Source organism: Gavialis gangeticus, unplaced genomic scaffold (genome assembly GCF_001723915.1).
Source record: "Gavialis gangeticus isolate Ggan-Ray unplaced genomic scaffold, GavGan_comp1, whole genome shotgun sequence".
In the NCBI taxonomy this organism is placed as follows: domain Eukaryota; kingdom Metazoa; phylum Chordata; order Crocodylia; family Gavialidae; genus Gavialis; species Gavialis gangeticus.
Genome location: NW_017729024.1, coordinates 62,525,354 through 62,537,091, shown reverse-complemented (window position 1 = coordinate 62,537,091; position 11,738 = coordinate 62,525,354). Strand labels below are relative to the sequence as shown.

At 44.6% G+C, this 11,738-nt stretch overlaps 1 protein-coding gene and 1 long non-coding RNA gene across 2 annotated transcripts in view; one reads left to right on the top strand and one right to left on the bottom strand.

Annotated features, from left to right (window-relative positions):
• The window catches only part of B4GALT1 (beta-1,4-galactosyltransferase 1), a 78,024-nt gene that overhangs the window by 49,676 nt on the left and 16,610 nt on the right, over nucleotides 1-11,738 (top strand). The window lies entirely within an intron of this gene.
• The window catches only part of LOC109297443, a 3,219-nt gene continuing 2,337 nt past the window's right edge, over nucleotides 10,857-11,738 (bottom strand). The window contains exon 2 of the long non-coding RNA XR_002097314.1: nucleotides 10,857-11,367. This is a non-coding gene — a long non-coding RNA (uncharacterized LOC109297443). The remainder of the gene's footprint in view (nucleotides 11,368-11,738) is intronic.

Genomic DNA, 11,738 nt, shown 5'->3' with positions numbered 1-11,738 from the left:
GCGATCTTTACCTTCACAGCCTTTCTCAGCCAGAGTGCTCTTCCTGCCCAAAAGACTAGTGCCACAATTGGATATTTTTCAGTGCTGTGGCAAGTCACAAGTTGGCATAAGCAATTCGTAACAAGCCAAGAATGGTTTCCCTTGGCTTTGAACATTAATTTATTTTTATGCTGGAGCCGGCGGTTCCTTCAACAAAGTACATCTTCCTGTGAGACCTGGACAGCTGGTGTAAATGCTTGTCATAACCATCAGATGATCTGAGAGAGTTTTTCTTGGGCCTTGGGGGAAAAAATGACTCACTATCTCAGTCTAGCTGCTAGGGAGCGCACATCCACATAACAAAGAGGTGCTGGGGCTCATTTTGTTTGTATTTAGTGGTCTTGGGAAGAAAGCAAGTACTGAATAGTCATGGCTGTTAAAGGCAGCTGATCCTTGGGAATCTAGCTCAAGATGCTACTGTGACCCAGCAGTGTGGAGCAGCCTGCACTGCCTCTGTCCGTTCAAAGTGATAAATCAACAGGCTCCATTCTCCAGTGCTATCAGTCTAGTAGTGTTGGCATGTACTAAAAGCAACCTTTGCAAAAATTATCTAACTAGATTATTTTGACTAAAGTTGGAACAGATACAGCAACTAATATATAGAGTATACATAACCTGGAGGCATACTAAACATACCTGTGCAATTGTTTCCTTCAAGGACCAGGAATAGATCAATGTTATCAAATGACCTGATGGTAGTGTTAAATGACGTGACACAATTTGCTAGTAAAATGTCCTTCTTTGGTTAACAGTGCAACAGATGATGAAAGATAAATATGTTCTGTACAGCTTGGACAAGTTGTATTCTGAACACACTGCTGTCAGTCGCACTACAGTGGCACTAAACCAGCCACAAACACTCATTCTTTTTTTTCTTTTTTCCTTTTTTTTGTTTGTTTGATGCGGGAGGGAGTGTCTAGATATGGGAGGTTTACAGAAAAATTGGTGGTTCTGGAAGACGTACAGTGAGAAACGTTCATATTTCTCTGCTGTCTTGACAATTGCTTTTCTCTTTCTCTTGTCTGTCTTTCCCTTTGCATCCATCCTTCCTTTTTTTTTCCCTTCTAGTGGGGAAATTTTACCTTTTATTTGTTAACCTGTCTATAGCAAAGCAATCATTGAAGCAAGGAGAATTACTGTGAGATCTGATTCTTTTCCTCTGCCTCCGTGCTCTTCTGTATTCTGCATCTCGTAGAAAGAAAGAGGAGCGCTGACCCTTACTGCTGCTGCACTGGTAATGTCATACTTCTTCCTTTCAGTGCAATGCAATTCAGTCATGAATCCATTGCATTTTCACCATTCCGTTCTTGGCTGCCTGAAATGCACCAGACTTAATTTTGGACCGAAGCCAGAACAACAAAACAGTATTTGTGCAGTGTCTGTGGCATAACCAGAGCCAGTGGAAAACTTAAGGTTACAAAGTAACGTAGAGCAGCAGATTTGGGCTAGGCATTATGGGGCAGCCACTGCCAGCATTGTAGAATTCCCCAATATGACTGTGGTTACATAGCATGGCATGTATGAACCAGAAAGACCAATTCTTCCATGAGATAACTTTCTTCTTCAGAGTCCTCATTCTTAAGAACTAGGCAGTCTTATAAACCCAGAGGTCCAGTTTTTCCCTTGGTCAAATTCCAGTGACAAATTTGGCTCATTTTCTTACGCTTTCTTCTCTGAGAGAAGATAAGGTTCTCATAAGCAGGGTTCTAAGTTCAATAGGTATCCTTTCTGTGCAACTACTCTGGTAAAGAAGGCCAGGGCAGTTATTCGTACTGTGTAGAATAAGAATTAAGCAACTTGCTCAAGGTTGCACAAAAAGTCTGCGGCAGAGTAGTCTCTAGCTAGTGTCTCAATCACTGGGCAGCCTTCCCTTCACTTGACTTGCTGTCAGGCTTCAATATAGACTTAGATATCTCTGGAACACAGTTAACCCCCTCATTGTTGCTTTACTGAGCTAATGCACATGCCTGGAGATAGGTGTTTACTGAGCTTTTGGAAAGACTTATCTTGCTGCAGTTTGACCTGTGTGCAAGTGGCCTTGATTAAGTTGGAAAAGTGTAGATTGGGGTGTGGGGAGGCACCCGGGGCAGAGGAAAGGAGAGATTACCCAATTTTGCAACTGTTTGTCCAGCTGTTTTCCACTGGCCAAGGGTATGACCTGCCATTTCATATATATTACATGCTGTAGCATAACTGACTGTGCGTGTAAGTGCTGTGTTCATATATGTTTCATGGGATACAATAGAGCTGCCAAAGTGTATTTAAAAAAGAAAAAGAGGGGAGGGGGTGAGGAATAGGCTTGCGTCTGTACCTATTTTGACGTGGGTTAGTTGGTACAAGAAAAGTAGCAGCTGCTGAAAAGCAAAAAAAGACACGGGGCTGCTTTCTGCAATCTCCTCTGCTGCCTGAGGAAAAAAGGTAACATGAAGGGAGCATCCCTGAGCATGGTCAGGCAACTAGGACCTGTTGCTGGAAGCAGTAGCATTCAAGGGCTTGATGGGAGGCAGAATTGTTGACTGTTCGTGTTTTACTGAACTCTTATCTTCTAGTCCCTTCCCTTTTACAGGGCAGGTGGTAGCACAGCCTGCATGTTCCCACCATTCTCTGTTCCATGTGCTGTTGCAGTAGCTTCCTGGGATTAGAGCCCAGGCATTGAGGGACTGTTCACAGAACAGGCATTTCTGTTCCACCCTTTCTGTTCCTTGTTCATTTTGATGAAGGAATTATTTTTACAGTGGCTGCTCTCTGTAGCATTCTGTGGGGTAGGGCAGGAAGGGGGTAGGTGATGCTGTTATCCCTGGGGCAACTTGCAGTGTGGACTAGAAAATAAGTGGATACTAAAGTCCATGCACTTAATAAAATATGCTTGCAGACTGAAGCCAGGGCTTTCCAGAAGAGTTGGGCATTTGCGCTCTGATCTCTCAAACCTCTGCCCGCATGCCTAACTTTCACTGCATGTGTGGCATCATTGCAGTCTAGCTTGCCATGCCTTGGGAAGCAAATCGGTGCTGCTCCATTTCATGGCTATCCCCAGAAAGTTGTGGCAAGTAGGGAGCAGGGAAGGGTGATGATCAGTTAATTTGTCAGCCCATGCTAATCTGAAAGCATTCCTTCTCCTCGCACTGGCTCACGAGGCATTGAATTCTTCCGTTGGTGAAAGTGACTTTTGGGTGGTGCAGTGATACTTTCAGCCTTTTCCCTCCAGACCCAACTTTCAAATCCTGCATAGTTTAAAGGTTAAAATATTCCCTTTGTCTAAGGAGTAAGCTTCTGTACTGGGCACCTCAGGACCTTGTGGGTTGCTTTGCACCAAAGATAACAGGCTGTAATTTCCACAGATACCCAAAGGGACCTAGATGCCAAAATCCTTTTTGAAGTGTGAAGGAGCTGGGTATCTAACTCCCCTCTTCTCTTGAATCCATGTTAGTGACATTCAGCATGGGTGTGTACCCCATGGAACTGCAGTAGACAGTGGGCAAATCTACACGAGACATTTACTGAGGAGCTGCCTAATTAGCTCCATACTGAAGTCTCAGCATCTACACATGCAGTCCTATTATGCTTTAGAAAACTAGTTAACTCTGCCCTCAGGTTCGTACTTGTAAATACAAGTACCATGCTATGGCAGAATTATTTTTAGTGCATAGCAGCACAAGTGTAGATGCTGATGAGGCTGGCTATGTCACAGGGTGCTTCCATGTGGGGGCTGCCTGCTGGCTAGCCCCGCACTGGAGCACCCTCATGCCCCAGCCAGCCCCTCTGCAGCACTTCAAGCTGGATCAGACCAGCCCCGGCTGACAGGCTGACCCATGGGGCCACCTGCCAGCCAGGGCTGCTCCGCCCTAGCTCAACATGCTGTGGTCTCAGGAGCACATTCAAACACAGCACCTGGGAGGCAATAAACTCCAGTGCAGTGTGCTAATAGCACATGTAGATGAACCCAATGTGTCTCAGCAGGGGAGGAGAAAGGTACGCCAGGAGTTTTGTCCCAGATATCTGGGTGTTCCTGAGGCCTGGACCAGCTTTTTTTTTCTTTTCTTTTTTTTTTAAGGTAATTATGTAATTAGTTATTCACTAGCCCCAAATGGAGGTGTATGGGATGTTTGAGGAGTGGTAGAACCTTTGTTTCTCAAACGGTGCCACCTTATTAAGGTGATTTGGGATCACTGGTCCTTGCTCACATCCAGCTCTTACTAATGGCTCCACATGCCATACCTGGGTAACCACTTTTGTCAATGGACTGAACTTAGTAAGGGGGAGACAATTCTTGTCATTAAGAGCTGTCCTCTGGTCATCACAACAGCAACTGCAGCAGAAGAGGATATTTTCCAACAGCAAAGGGTGGAAAAAGATGACAGTAACCACAAACACTGCCTTGTGGATTGCCTCAGAGCCTAAGGGGGTAAACCCTGAAAGAAAATCCAGAGTCGAGCCCCTAAATCAGTTAGTCAATTATTTAACCTTCTTTCTGGCAGCTCCTACAGCTTTCCCAGCCCCACATCATATTGGTTCTACTTTTCCAGTGGATATTACAGCAAAGTCAAAAGGGTGATTCTGACACTTGGGCAACTCATTTTTCTAATTCACTTAGTAAATGTCCAGGCTTTTGAGCCCTGGAGAGGTTACTCCAGCTTCACCAACATGTTGTAACAAATGGGAGTCAGCAGTTACTAGTTATAAGACATGGATTGATTGGCTTAGATCCAAGTGCCAGAGATTGTCTCTGACAGTGGGAGAGGTCATCACACCTCACTAAAAAACTGCGAACTGGGTAACCCATAGCCAGTAAGGTGTTTTCCTACCACAGTCTGCTGTTTCAGTGGGTGCTTGGAGCTTAGAAATTCAACTTGAAAGTAGACTACTATCATGCAGCACGAGCTACTACAAAAAATGTGAGGAAAAAACTTTCAATCCTAAAGACTGGAAGTTGGAATGTATGTACAGTGATACCAGGTATATTTGACAACATCCAAACCATTGACAGCGCATGCAAAACTGCAGTTATTGATGCAGAACTGCTGAGACTGAATGTCGATACTGTCGCTCTACAAGAAACCAGACTACCAGGCACTGGCTGCCTGAAAGAGAAGAACGATACCTTTTTCTGGTGTAGTAAACAGCCTGAAGAAATCAGAGAACGTGAAGTTGGCTTTGCAGTCAAAAATAGACCTATGTTTGCCATTGAATCCCCAAACAAAGTCTCTGAAAGATTAATAATGCTTTGACTCGCTACTGCCTCTTGTCCTATCAATCTCTTATGCTCATACACTCTAACTCTCACCACTTCATCCGAATTAAAGGACTGCGTCTTTGGTGAGCTTAGTCCCTTAATCAGTAGGATTTCACCTAATGAGAAAATTTCCTGCTTGGAGGCTTCAATACAAGGGTTGGCACTAAGCACGCTGCCTGACCTCTCTGTTTGGGTGCCAGTGGTGTCGGCAAAACAAATGAAAACAGGCAACGTTTGCTCAAGCTATGTTCATGCAATGATCTATGTAAAACAAATTCTTTTTTTGATGTTAAACCTCAACACAAAGTATCTTGGCCCTACCCACAGTCTGGATGCTGGCATCAACTTGACGTGATTATAACCTGCTCATGAGATTTTTGTGGTGTAATCATCATGTGATCCTAATGGAATGCTGACTGTAATATCAATTGTTCATTGTACACACTAACATCAAATTGTGTCCCAGGAAATTGTACTGGAGCAAGAAATTCTCCATACTACAAATAAATGCCATGTGACTGAAAGCTGAAGACATATTGTCTCAATTCATCAAAACTCTCTCCAGGGCTCTATCATCTCTTAAGCCATGTAATACTGCTGTGGGGAAATGGGTTCAACTCAGAAGAACCATCTATCAAACCACCTTGGACTTTTGTGGTACCTTGCATTGTAGCTCAAACAACTGGTTTGATGAAAACTCATCTGAAATGATCTCACTCATAGAAAAGAAACAGTCAGCTCTCCTTAAATACAAGTGCAGCCCTAGCCACTCCAACTTGCAGGTGCTTTGAGAGATCTGGCAAAAGATCAAACTTACAGTGAGACTGTGTGCAAACAATTATTGGTTACAGCTGTGTGAGAGTATCCAAATAGCTGCTAACTGAGGCAACACACAAACAATGTATGGACACATTGGGAAAGCTCTTGAGCCTGCTCCAAGGAAAGACTGCCTTTTAAAATCTCCCATAGGCGAAGTCATCAATGACTGTAATAAGCAGATGGATCAATGGGTTGAACATTACTCAGAACTCTACTTTTGCAAAAGTGTGGTCTGTGACTCCACTCTTGACACACTTGAAGACCTTTCAGCCCTGACAGTGCTTGACTATAAACCTACTTTATGTATAAAGTAGAAAAAGCCATTGATCAGCTTGCTTGTGGTAAAGCCCCAGGTGCAGATTGCATACCAGGTGAAGTTAAGTGTAGGAAATCCATCCTTCTCCTCCATCTGTATGAATTAATGTGTATATGTTGGAGAGAAGGTGAAGTTCCTCCAGACATGAAGGCTGCAAACATAGTCACTTTGTACATATACAAAGGTGATATGAGCAACTGCAGTGACTATCACAGTATATCCTTACTTTGTATCATTTTGAAGCTGTTTGCCAAAGCTGTCCTGCTAAGACTGGAGACCCTTGTGAACAGTCTACCATGGGTCTCAATGTAGTTTCAGATCTGGTAGATCCACAACTAATATGATATTTTCCTTGAGACAGCTACAAGAAAAGTGCCATGAACTAAGGAAATCCCTGTACATAGTATTTGTTGATCTCATCAAAGCTTTTGACCTGGATCACTTTTCTCATGCTCGTGACTATTTTGGTCTGACCATTAGCCTAAGACAGTAGTTATGGGATAACAAGTTGACTGCCCTCCTGAAGTTAGAATAAATTATGAAAGCCTGGAAGTGGTTACAAATGCACTTACTTGGGCTCCACTATCTTGCAAAATCTTTATTTAGAAGCTGAAATTAATGTTTGCATTGGAAAGGCAAGCAACATCATGACTACATTTCAAAAGAGTTTGGAAAACAGCTCTCACTCTGTCAACAAAGATGTCCATCTACAGTGCTTGTGTACTTAGTTCTCTATTGTACAGCAGCAAAACGTGGACTCCTTATGCCAAGGAAGAAAGAAAATTGAACAGTTTCCATCTTTAATGTCTCTGATAACATGGCATGATAAAATCTCCAACTTCTTGCTGTTCTGGAATGGGCCAAGGTAACCCAGTATGTTCATGCTTCTGAAACAAAGATGCCTCCATTGGTTAGGACATGTGAATTATATGAGCAATAGCCGAATCCCCAAGGACATACTCTACAGTGAGCTGGCCACTGGCAAACATCAACTTGGATGGCTGAAACTCTGTTTTGTTGATGTCTGTGAGAAGAACCTTTGTGAGCTGCACATCAGTGGCCAATGCTGGGATCATTTGCTTTGTACTACTGTGAGTGGAGACCCACCATGAAGCAGGGCGTACATTGATGAGATGGAAAAGAGGCATCAGAGGCAGGCAGGACAAGATGGTACTTGGCATGCTGGTGCAGAATCAACTGAGTATGTATGTGCAACTTGCCAAAGGGTCTGCTTGTCATGTATCAGACTCAGCCACTCAAGAAGCTGTGTTGGTACCCGATAACCTACCAAAAGTGCAATCTCCATGGTCTCCTGAGACTGATGGCTGCCAATGATGAATCACAGATGAGTTGTATGTAAAACTCACTAATTTATATTTTTACCCCCCAACCCTGATAGACCCATATTACTCCAAAGATACAAACCAAACTCTGAACAGCTATGATCCTAAATTCAGTAGTTGCAATGAATTATCTGTCATCAAGTGGAAATATTGGGACTGGTCTAGAGACCAAACATTTCTTCAGATAGCACTATAGGTCTTCTCCTATCCCCTGTTCTCTGCAGCTGCTAGTGCTATCCTTGAGGGGGATGGCATGCAGAAGCTTGAGTCAGTGGATATGCACTGTGCTTTTTGAAATCTTGGTAGACACAGTGTGTAACTCTCATCAGCAACAATTCTACTTTACCTAAGCATTCCAGTGGGTTTGTGAATTCCTCCTCCAGTGTCAAATACCTTTGGATACTCTCAGTGACTCTTTTTGCTACTGGCAAATAATCTGGGCAGGCAGCATTTTGCCCAGTTATACCCTAGGAAATGTTTCTAAACATAAAGGAACTTTCTGGTGTTGTCTTTCCTTAATTTGTTGGCTTCAGAGTCATACAGAAGACACTGGCCTCACAGCCGCCCATCGGTGTCCAGGTGCCTCAGAGCAGACCTAATGGGCATGGATACCCCAATTTCTTTGTCAGAGCTCGTTCCATAGAAAGTCCTGTCTGAATGTTGTTTTCCTGCTGATTTCTCTCACAGAGCAGAAGATGCTTCTAGCCTGTGGTGAAAACCAGAAGAAATTTCTGAGGCTCCCTTTCCTTTCTTCTCCTGTGGTGATTGCCCACCTTATAACATACATACTCCTTCCTGGAATGACAAAGGAAAATCAGAAGAATTGTTTGGATATCCATGCAAACCTGTCTCCGTTCACCCCTTCCTTTGAGAGAGCCTTGTGCATGGAGACTTGTCTCTCTGAAGCGGTCTTTATCCTGTATTTCTTGCCCAGTCAAATGAAGAATTAGCCTGCTGAGCTGGTTGTTCCAACCTGGAGAGTAAGAGGGATGTATTTGAGGAGCTTTGGAAGTTATCTTTTTGATAGTTCCCTCGTCCTCCATGCCTGACGTGCAAGATGCTTGACTGAAGATCCTGAAGTTTGCAGTCTGTTTGGGTGATTTCTTTTGCTAGAGCTGTTGCAAGGACTCCCCGGGGGAGGACAAAGAGCAATAGCCATAAACGGTTAGAGGATGGTTTCAGGTTGGATATAAGGAAAAACATCTTTATAGTAAGAGTGACCAGAATCTGGACTAGACTTCCTAGGGAGGTGGTGCATTCCCCAACCTTCGAGAGGAGAATGTACAGACACCTTGCTCAGATCATTTCAGAAGTATTCCTGCCCAGAGCAGGGGGATTGGACTCAATCTTTTGAGGTCCCTTCCAGCCTTAATTTCTATGAGTCTGTGATTCAGGTATGTCCGTCTGCTTCTCTCTGCTATCTGGATGTGACTACATGGAAGGGAAGAAAGGGACAGGCTCTCAGCTAGACAGAGTGTTTGCCATTTGTCTGGTGGCAACTGAGCTGCAAGATTCATTCCTTGTTCTTTCTTCCGTTTTAGTAATGAGAGTCCCTTAATATGAAAGACCACTCTGAGGGATTCTCAAGGACAAGACACCTTGGTCAGTTTGGCTGGCCAATTGTCCAGGTTCATCTGAGGTGATGAAGAGGGGCTATTGGGAAGCCAAAGGGTACACATATAGGAAGGGCAAGCCATCAGTCTCGTTTCCAGGAAGAGCTGGCAGGTAAATTGCCTTATATCAGCTTTCTGTATGCTTCCAGGATGTGCTAGGGTGATGAACTCCCTTAGGCTGGAAAAAGGTACTAGAAATTCCTCATAAGATTTGTGCGCTAGTAAGCAACACAAAACATGTCATCCTTTGACCTGACTTTGTTTCTGCAACTAGAGGCTAGAGAAGGAAACCAGCAAAAATGCTGATTTTTAGTAAAAGTGCCACATGACTTGTAGTGTTTGCCTTCTCCTTAAGTACAGGCAGTAACCAAGCAGTATTGCATCTGGAAACTGCCTTTGTTGCCAGACCCAGTCTGGTACTCAGTCACATTCCCCTCAGTCAAAGAGAACATTATTTAGGGCTGAACTCTGGTTTCTTTCCATACAACAAATAGTGTCACTGAAGCTGTGAAAACTTAGAGAATGAAGAGATACTAAACCAGCGAAAAAGTTTGAGACTAGGGGTCAGCAATGTTTTTGGGCAGAGTGCTAAAAACACCTGCAACCTCAATTTGTAAGATGTTGGCATACCAGGGTCAGATGGTTGGGGAGTCATGAGGGGTCCACTCCTTGTTGTGGCAGCGCAACCTTGGCCCCTTCCCCACCGTCCACCCCAAGGCACACATGCACCTGCTGCCAGCAACAAGCCAGGCCTGGGCTCCATAGACCCCAGTACAACTGCCTGCAGCCTTCTGGCTGCCTGCTACAGCTGGCTTAGGCTCTGGGCAAGCCCCTGCTGCATGCCACAGTGCCCAGGCTACTTGCAGCATGCAGCAGGGAAGCTGCAAGCAGCTGTACTAGGGTCCACAGAGCAGTGGATGCACTGTTGCCGGCAGTGGATACGCACATGCCTTGAGGTGGACAGCAGGGAAGGGTCCAGGGTTGCACTGCAACACCAAAGATAGGACTCCTCGTGGCCCTCCACCATCTGCTCTAAGACGTACTTGCTAAGCAAAATGCCTTTTGTGTCACACACTGGAATGCTTGCTGAGGCCTACCCATGTATTAGTTCTTGTCTCTAACTTTTTATTTTCTTTACTTAATCTGTATCTCAACCTCCTACCCCAGAAATGGAGTATAAAGCCAAGTAGCTTGGAAAGTATTTTTCCCACTTCTGCATTTGTTTTTCCTTTTGAAAGTCTTGGGATGAATAGGAGGCTAAAACCCTCTGTAGCTCTTGGGTTACCAAGAAATGTATAAATCTTGGCATCTATAACCTTGCCAATGATTCCAAATTCTCACAGGTTGAGAAACATAGCTCTTAAGGAAGGAAAGGAAAGGAGCCCCAATGTATGACCTGTCTGCTATGGTCCAGGGCTGTATGCTTGCTGAAATGGGTTCACAGGCTTTTCCATAACATGGACCACATCTCAACAGAGGGTCTTGTGAACTGCTTGTTTTCCCATTAGTAAGCAAGCCTGGCTCTCATCCCATTCAATTACATGGCATCCCTAAAAAAAGAACAGCAACTCTTCCCAGAAAATGCCTCCATCAGAAGAGGTGGCGGCACACCTTTTTTTACCAAGCTGCCTTCTAATGCATTTTAGACACCAGAGAGAAGGAGGAAGAGGAGCAAGCCCCATGTAACCATAACTGGCCATCTCTCCCCAGACCAGAGTTAAGTTCTTTGTGTCCACAGAGATGCACAGATCATGGTCTGATAACCAGCATAGTGGAATATGGGTCCCCCAAATCTCTGACCTGAAGCAGAACCATAGATTTCTAATAGATATCTGAATGGGTTTAAATCTCAAAAACAGCTTTTTCTTGTTGGGGCTCCAACCTGGTGTGCGTCTAGATTGCAAGATACTGTCACTGTAAACCAGGGGTAAAAGAGCTGGTTTGCTCTGTCATTGAATGGTAGCTGATTCATCTACGTGGGTGTGGCAGGGTTGTCCTAGGAAATCACTGTACAATTTGCTTAAGGCAGGGAGCTGTGATGTCAAAGGGGAGAATTGTTTATCAGCCAGTCGGCCTGCTCTAGATTCCATCCTGCCTTTTCTGCTTTTTTCTGAACCAGGGTTTGGCAACATTTTTAGGCAGAGTGCCAAAAACACCTGCAACCTTGACTTGTAAGATGTTGCCGTTCCAGGGGTAGGGGGGCAGGGGAGTCGTGAGGGGCCCTCTTCTTGTGGCAGCGCAGCCCCAGGCCCCTTTCCTGCCATTTGCCCAGAGGCACACTTGCGCCTGCCACCACCAACAAGCTGGGCCACTGCCCTATGAACCCCAGTGCAGCTGCTTGCAGCCTCTTGGCCACCTGTCACAGATGACCCAGGCTG